Raw genomic sequence first — 8,658 nt, forward strand, 5'->3', positions numbered from 1 at the left:
AAAATAGAAAGATTACTTGTACACGTCATTGGTTTTACGGGGTACGCTAAATATTTTTTTACAAGGAAATATTTCATGGACAGCTTTCTCAATTAAACTCTCTAAGGCAATTGGCTTTCATCGTTTCACATATTGAGATGTAACAATGCATTGGGTTGAATATTTGACTATAACAGTGTAGAAAGATGAGAGAATAGGTATCCAGCCAATCTAGGAAGTATGGCAAAAAGAAATGGAGAGGTATGATTCCTGAGAGAGGAGGATGTGAGAAGTGAAAATATTCACCTAAAGGTAACAAGGTGATAATGACTTCTTCAGATGGTTCAAACCATACATCTGGATTGGTTGTATCTCCACACCGATAATATGGCTGGAAATAATATAAGAATGAAGTTTCACTTGTGACCATTTGCAATCAGACATAATTTTTCATTGTTTCAACAAAACAAAAAGAGAAGATAAGTAACCTTTGGTTTTGGGATCAGTTTACTATGAAGACTGTTAGAACGCTCTTCAAGTGTCACTTCAAAAGATCCAGTGCCAGCACAGCATCAGATACAGTTCCACGTATCGGAGATCTACCAAGTGCAGATATCAACATGTACCAAAAAGACTACTTACTTATTTTGCATTTGCTTTGAATTCTTCACTCTTATCATCTTCACAAGCATGGAGAAAGGCACCATATACACCTAAAAAGGAAAACAGTAAAATCATCAAAATAATTCATTCAAAAATGCAAAGGAAAGGAGACACCGATGCAAAGGAGACACCGATGCTCAAATGTGACAGATACGTGGTCAGATAAAATCAAAAGAAAAATCAATCTAAATTTACCCATTACATGGATGCTTGTCATGTTATAGCCTACTTCAAATGGAAAATGCCTTACATTGGTGATTACCTGTACATTTTCCACGACCATGGAATGCGGCAACAGGTACTAAATCTACTGAGTCACCAATGCTGCAGAACAGTTTTCGTTAGGATGGTCTCGACAAGGAAGTAAATGAGAACACAGAATTATGAGAGCTCAAAGAAATCAACAGAAAGGGCAGACTCTTCATCATTTACCTGCCCATGTAATCTTTTTTCAATTTCAATGAATTGTGGGACCATTTGGAAGGGCTCAGATGTGGCATCTTTATTTATGTTTTGACAATCAGACCTTCAGAACTGGACAATTAAACGTATAAATGGTAACCATGATAATTGCTCATATATAAACCAAAACCCTGATCACAGAAAGACCAATAATTTAATTGCTAAACTTCCAAATCAGTTGACCCCACAAGTTCAGTAGGACAACAAAATAATAACAGAATTAACACTGTCATCCAGCAATCAACTAAAAATTGCTTGCTTATGTAACTAGAAAATCAATAAATTCAGTCAAATTTCAGCTATGACATACTTTCTTTTACACGTTACAACCACAATACAACACATGCTTGTGAAAAATACCTGGATTCGACAGCATCTTCAAGAAACTTTTGAATTATTTCCAGATCATCTGATGTTATTGCTTTTGCTAACTCAGAAACTCCTGGCTATACCTCAAATGAATCGTAAAGATGCTGAATTAAGGCACGATAATCAAGGGGATTTTTTTTTACTACTTAATGTCTTAAATTTATATAAGAAGAAGATTCAGTAAATATTATGAAATGAAACACAGATTTGAGAGGGGAAACATGGCATGATGCCCACTTAGTAAGGTCAATTCATCAGTGTGCTTCTCAAATCAACGTATATTTCCATTGGCAGCCTACAAGTGCAAATGATGTTACAAATGAGCTGGTTAAGCAAGGGGGAGGCCAGATCTAAAATTTCTTTTGGGAATTTTTAATGCAGATTTCCTGCGATAGGAAGAGGAGGAAATTGACTTGCGGCTGGTCTAGATGGTCTGGTTCACAGCTGTTTCATTTTGGGGTTTGAGCCTGTTCAGTTGTGATCAGGGTATTCTTTCTCATTTGTATCATTATGGTATTATTATGAAATCCATATGCATCGCTTTGTTATTTTGATTTGCTATTAATAAAAATATTTTACCCAAACAAAAATCATAATCCCATAGTCCATATTTTATCCAAACAAAAATCATAATCCCATAATCCATATACCCTTATGGATTTTTACTGATTTTCTTAATTTCATACATCCATGTGTGTGTGTGTGTGTGTGTGTGTGTGTGTGTGTGTGTTGTACATCACAATTACTCATCTGATCATGACAGGCAGGTCACAAAGATTTCCAATAGCTTAAATAGTAATGCTAACTCCAGATGCTAAAATTACACCAAATACTAGTGCTAAAAAATAAAAAATTTGCTCCTAGAAAAATTCCACCCAGTATGAAATTTTGTTAATTAATCCCAAAAAAAAAGAACTCAAAACACTAGAGTGTACCATGCAGTTGATTACAAAACTTTGCAACAAGATCAGTTTATATTATGGCTATACTGAGTTAAGATGCCATATCTGCTTTATCTTGAGTCTTGACACATCACCCGGTGCCAGTACATCGAGCTTTCATAAACTACATCTATCGCCATCTCTGCCAAATTCCCAACTTTGTAGTTGTTTCATTTAACAATCCCAAGCAGGTAAGATGACTCTGAATTACTTAATGATCTATGTCACATATATTAACAGTTCATGACAAGTGGTATTCATCACGACTTGGCACAAAAACATAAATGGATACTCCATGTGATGGAGGTCCTCACGCCCATCTCACGATAGTCAAAACTTAAGCCCAGCCATGTCATGATTCAGCTAGGGTAACCAAACCCTATAATTGCCATTTATAGGCAGGACTGTTAGGATCCTCCATTCCTTTTTGTATGTTGTTTCTTCTTTTTTCCTTTTTTGGAGCATGTACACTTTCCAGGATATATACATAAAAATTTCAAGTTAAATAATAGATTTTATTGAAGAGAAAATAGAGTTAAGGAACCATCAAAACAGCAGGCCAAAGGCCTCCCAAAACCAAAGAAAGATACACTACCACCAGGAAGAACAAAGACATAACAAATCTAGGCTGGAATCACCACCCAACGCCTAAGCTGGAATCACCACAATTACCACCAGCCAACCTGTTGAATCACCAAAACAGGGTATGCTAAATCACAACAGCACACATGCTCTGAATCATCACAGAACAGCAAGCAAAAGCTTATTACAGCATTCATCATGGTCTGTGTAGCCCTACTCCTTTATTTATAGCAATCAATAAAGATCAGTTATACTCCACTCAGGAATTTGGAGTTTAATCTGATCTTAAACAGAACTTAAAATAAACTCCACTACTACAAGTAACTTAAAAGAATCCAAATTGGACAGAAACTCTAACAAATTGAAGATAAGATAGACTACCACTAAGCTGGAATTTTTAAACACTATTCTAACTAATACAAGTAATAAAATAAAGAGAAATAAAGCAATAAAACTCCTAAAAGAGTCCCACAAATGGGGAGACCAATCCTGGTTCAGAATTGAACCAGAACAACAAGCTAGCATTTGGCCTGGTTCTTGCTGCTCCTGCAATGGCACTTTTCAAAGTACCTCTGATCTGCATCCCAGTCTAAATTAAATTCCGAACAAATTGAAAATCCAAAGACAACCCCAGGCTCAAAACTTTTTCAGTTTCACTCTCTGTCCCCGAAAAGATTCCCAGTGGCCCTCAACATGATGACGAGATATGCAGAGAAACCTCCTACATGGAGGAATATAGGATTTGGCCACCATGTTGGCTGCAACCTGATTGGGAGCTTGGACCTTTATGATGGCCCCCACAGCAAGGGATAAGAAGAACAAATAGAATCCAGCAAAAATCCATGAGATATCCATCAACCAGATGCTCTTGGAGAGGACACCGTAGAGATTTTTGAAATAGGTGAAACTACAAGGGTCATATCAATACAAGGAAAGAATGTTTGACCCAGGTAGGTGCTTGATAGAAACAGCCTATTAATAAAGGGCTCATTAATGGGGTATTCTAATCACCGAAGGATTAGGATTAGCAAACCTCATGTAACACCAGAATCGTAGGGGAGTAGATTATAATCAAAACCAGCAACTACGAGTTTATTAAAGAGAGAAAAGACAAAGTCGGATGCAGCCAAAATTTTGGTCGAGTGGATTAACAGGGAAGGAGAATAAGCCCTTAGTTTGAACCAGAACCACCGGTTGGATTTGAGCATATTAGGAGATTACTAAAATACTAACTTGCCGGAAAATTGGAATCAAATTTAGAAACGTCAGTGTACAGAAACTAGTAGGTGGAATAGCAAAAGATACAAAGTGAATGAATGGATTTAGTAACCAGAGAACCAACATGGAAAGTGAATATAGAAAATAGAAACCACCAAAACGAAAGTAGAAACTAGAAAACAGCAGTAAATAACTCAAAAATTAGCAAGTAGAACCAAAATAGAACCTAAAGAAAGGAATTAGAAAGTAGTGCAAACACAATAGCAAGTGTTGTGCAAAATAGTAAGTAAAAGGAATAAAAGAAACAGGGCAAAGCATGGTGCTGCCACAAGGTTCAAACTATAGCAGAATATTGCTATCAATGATAGGAATCGATGGGGAAAAAGAGGAAGAAGAAGCAATAAGGTAGAAGATGGATATGAACTTCCACCTAAAACTTGACTAGCATCTCACCAGTCCAATTTGGCATCCCACGAAGGGCTTCACTGCATCTCACAGCAAAGGAGTCTAAATCCCACAGAAATCAGCAAGCATAAGCTTAATAAATTGTTCAAATCTTCCAGGGTAGTGTGACCCCATACAATTTATTCATAATTTCAATGAAATAAGCAAACATGCATGGAAGAAGGAATCCCTTACAATGTAAGTTTTTTCACAAAATATAAACTCTTCTAGAACTTAACAAAAAAGAAACTATAGCTGGATTATAACATATCTATCCAACCCTTCTATATTATGAAAATAGAAACCAACATTAATCCCGTATAGGAATTAAACCCTTCTAGAAATACTACTAAAAATAGAAACCAACATTAATCCCGTATAGGACTTAAATCCCTAATATTTAGGCTTATAGAATTGGTCCATTACAAAATAACTTTTAAAAAGCTTACTGTACCCAACAACCAGTCTTGTCATCGTCAAAAGCTTCCACATCGTGCTCACTACCACGACGATGATGGTCATTGTGACGATCGTTGTAGTTCCTTAAGGAGATGGTGTCAAGCAATTGGTGCAAGACCTCAAAGTCATTGAAGGCGAGGTTGGTATTGGCAGACATTATCTAGGAGCGCACCATGGATCCAATCTCTGTGGGATCAACTTCCAAGCCAAGGAGGTTGAGTCCCTCCCGGTTGGTATGTCCGCTATATTGCAAATACAACTCACAATATATCGTAACCATATACCACTCACAAAAGCTACCACTGGTTTTCACGAAACTAGTGATCCCTATTCCAAGCTCAATCCGAATGGGAACACTGTCATTGTTTTCTGATAGCCACCACCAGCAGCACTGTGCATATGAGCGGAACCTTCACGACTTCACCAGAGCTCAACTGCTAAACCATCGACGATGCCCCAGCTGTGGTTCCTGCCAAATTCCCCTCATTTCCTGCCAAAGGGACTCATTACTACACATGTATGTTGGAATCGATAAGATATAATCAAAGAAATCATCCTCAGCATTCTGCCAGATTGTTTGCCATATCTGAGGTGTTGTGGGATAATAATCATGTATAGCAATAGCTGCGAGATTGGTTTCTTGTGATAGGTTTTTAAAGAGCATCTATTGGTTTCTTGTGATAGGTTTTTAAAGAGCATCTACTTTCTAAGTGTAGCGGAAATGAGGATCTTGAGATGGCTGTGGCAAAACTAGGAAGGAGAAAGTAAGGAATGACCACATTAAAGCTGAGTTAGGAGTAGCTCTAATCCATGATAAGCTACGTGAGAGTTGTTTGAGGTGACGTGGCCGTGTTCAACGGAGGCCTAAAATAACACTAGGAGAGGTGGTAAGGAAAAACATGCATAGCCTAGGCCTTCTACCATGTATGACTTCAAATAGTGTTGATTGGAGAGCAAGAATCCATGTAGCCTACCCGATTTACTCGGGGTAAGGCTATGTTGTTGTTGTTGTATCTATTGTCCATATAGAAAGAAAGTGTGTGCATATATAGAGAGAAAGTGTGTGCATGACCATGTGTGGACAGTGGAGGAAGGGTTTAAGAAACCCAAAGGCGACGTTTGAGAAACCCAGAATAAGAGAGAGTGGGAGGGAGGAGGAGTCACAGAGGGTGGGGAAGGAGAGAGAGAGAGAGAGAGAGAGGACGCGAAGGGAAGGGGGAGAGGGAAGATGAAGATGTATGCTTCTTTCTCCCTACGAGATGCTATTAGTGGTAATGAATTTACAAATTCTGCCCCTTAACTTCAACTCATCATAATAGTTTAAGAGAGTAGATAAAAGGATGGTGAAGTGAACTATTTCACTCTTCGTAGGGATGCATAGAAAGACCCATATAATATAACATAATATATATTACTTATAGAGAAAAAGAACCCTGCCAGTCTGGCACAAGCAATGCCTAGACTAAGCGGGTGCAAATAGACCCTCCCCCCACCATGCACTAAAGATGCTCCCGCATGCCTCCTCATTGGCCCTACGCGCTAGTGTTGCTTATGCCAGAGGCAGGGTTCTCAAGCCCTAACTTCTATTGTACATTTATATTCTTGGATAGTTAAAAGTCTCCAAAAAATGTTGCCAACATGCAACAATCCAAACCGTACAAGAATCATCATACGACATATCATAATCATATAAACAAGAGAATATTTAAAGGGATTTTCTTATTGACACCCTTTAAGGTGTCAAATAATTTGCAATCTTACTATTTTGTTCTTTAAGTATAGGGAATGGGTTCCCTCTGACACCCGAGTACTAACTCATGCGAATGGAGGGACACCATTACGAATTGTAAAATAGGGGGATTTTGGAGGAGAGAGAAATAGTTAACCCACTATTCCTGTGTCTTTGCCTGCGGATTCCTTCGCACACAGGCATCATGCGAAAGCATTTCCCTTTAGTATAACATGATTTTTTTTTTTCAAACGAGGGTAAATTATGTCATTCACATGTTTACTTGAAAATTGAGCAAAGACGATGATAGATTTTTATAATGACATAATGATAAAGTCACTTCCTAGTTATTTTTAAAGCCTTTTTTCATCCAACTTATAAAACTTTTGGGAATAAGACAAACAACAATCAAAAGAATGTGTCTAAGTTCTAAATTTGCCTACAGAGGTATCATTTAGACTGTCCCATACTCCCATACTTAAACTATTATATTTTGGTCTATTTTTTGCTATAAATTTCTATTTGTTAATCCTTATAAGTCTCCCCAAGAATGTTGCAAGCATGCATCGATCCATATAAGAATCACCAAAGAGTTACCTTAAAAATATAGCATAACCATAAACAAGTAAATCTTCAAAATTTTGAAGTCATAATTCCACATATATTTCGAATTTCTAGAAGAAGAAAAAGGCCATTTCTTCCCCAATCTTGCCCATATCGATACACTGATTTCTAATGCTATAAACGAATAAAAATCCAATAATCATCACTGTAAAATCAAGATCCATCTTGTTAGAGATAAGGACAATCGATGCAAGAAAGATGAAAACAAAAAAAAAAAGAGGGGGGGGTTGGGGGAATGATTCTTCTCACCTTGAAACCCTAACCTGCAAACTCCTTCAAATTTATTTTTTCCCCTTGCTTAGATTTCTAGATTGTATATCTTTTCAGCATCTACTAGAAAAGCTCAAGACGCCTTCAATGGTGGAATTTGAGCGGCCATGAAGTGAATCGAGGCAGAAATTTCAGAAAAAGGGCGGAGGTTCGATTTCTCTTTCTGCATTTTTTTTTTTTTTTGAACAATTTAGTTGAAGGCCAATACTTGGTATCGTGGATCACGGAACACCCGATCTGGTCGATCCCCATAACCCGTTACACAACTTAGTATCGGGCCATCTCCTGTATCGCCCCCTGTCTATCGCGTCCGAATCGTACGATTGGGCTGATCCGATCCAATGTTGATTTTTTTTTTTCTTTTCTAATATCCTTCAAAATTCAAACAAGAGGTGAAACAGGCCCCGGTTTCAACCCTTCCCTAATTGATCCTAATTAGGCATGGTTGGGTCGAGTTCGCCCTGATTTTTGTCAGGTTGAGTTAGCCTTGATCGAACATGTATTTTATTCATTTCTGTCATATGCATTAAAAAAAAAAATTAAATAAATAAAAAATAATAAATAGATCAATGATTAATAACACAATTAAAATTATGAAGTGCAACAACACGATAATCGATATTCAAGACACTTGACCATAAGAATCAATGACTAAAATTTTATTATTCTTAATAAATGTTAGAATGATAGCCTCGAGTTATATTATATAAATTATGGTTAAAAATTAGGGCCAGGTTGGGCTTGGCTTAAGACTAAACCTCAGTTCGATCTGACCCTACCCTAGGGTCAATGTTTTTCAACCCTAACCTGCCCTTAAGGTTAAAAATCTTATCCTAAGCCCTGTTCGAGCCATTAAGGCCAAACTTACACTCTAGTTCAAACCATATTGGATAGTCTAGGTGTGTAAGTTTTGCTCGA

At 37.4% G+C, this 8,658-nt stretch overlaps 1 long non-coding RNA gene across 7 annotated transcripts; it reads right to left on the reverse strand.

Annotated features, from left to right (window-relative positions):
• Positions 1 to 265: 265 nt before the first annotated feature.
• On the reverse strand, positions 266 to 7,947 carry LOC122075775. Of its 7 annotated transcripts, none has more exons than XR_006139349.1 (5): positions 7,720 to 7,947; positions 1,465 to 1,546; positions 1,075 to 1,176; positions 905 to 966; positions 266 to 692 (listed from the first exon to the last, which is right to left on the reverse strand). It is a non-coding gene; the product is annotated as an uncharacterized LOC122075775 (long non-coding RNA). The 7 variants fall into 7 exon arrangements; XR_006139348.1 differs by having other exon boundaries at positions 1,075 to 1,235; XR_006139347.1 differs by having other exon boundaries at positions 1,465 to 1,550.
• Between the last annotated feature and the right edge of the window lie 711 nt (positions 7,948 to 8,658).

The sequence above is a fragment of the Macadamia integrifolia genome, chromosome 4 (assembly GCF_013358625.1).
Source record: "Macadamia integrifolia cultivar HAES 741 chromosome 4, SCU_Mint_v3, whole genome shotgun sequence".
Lineage (NCBI taxonomy): Eukaryota > Viridiplantae > Streptophyta > Magnoliopsida > Proteales > Proteaceae > Macadamia > Macadamia integrifolia.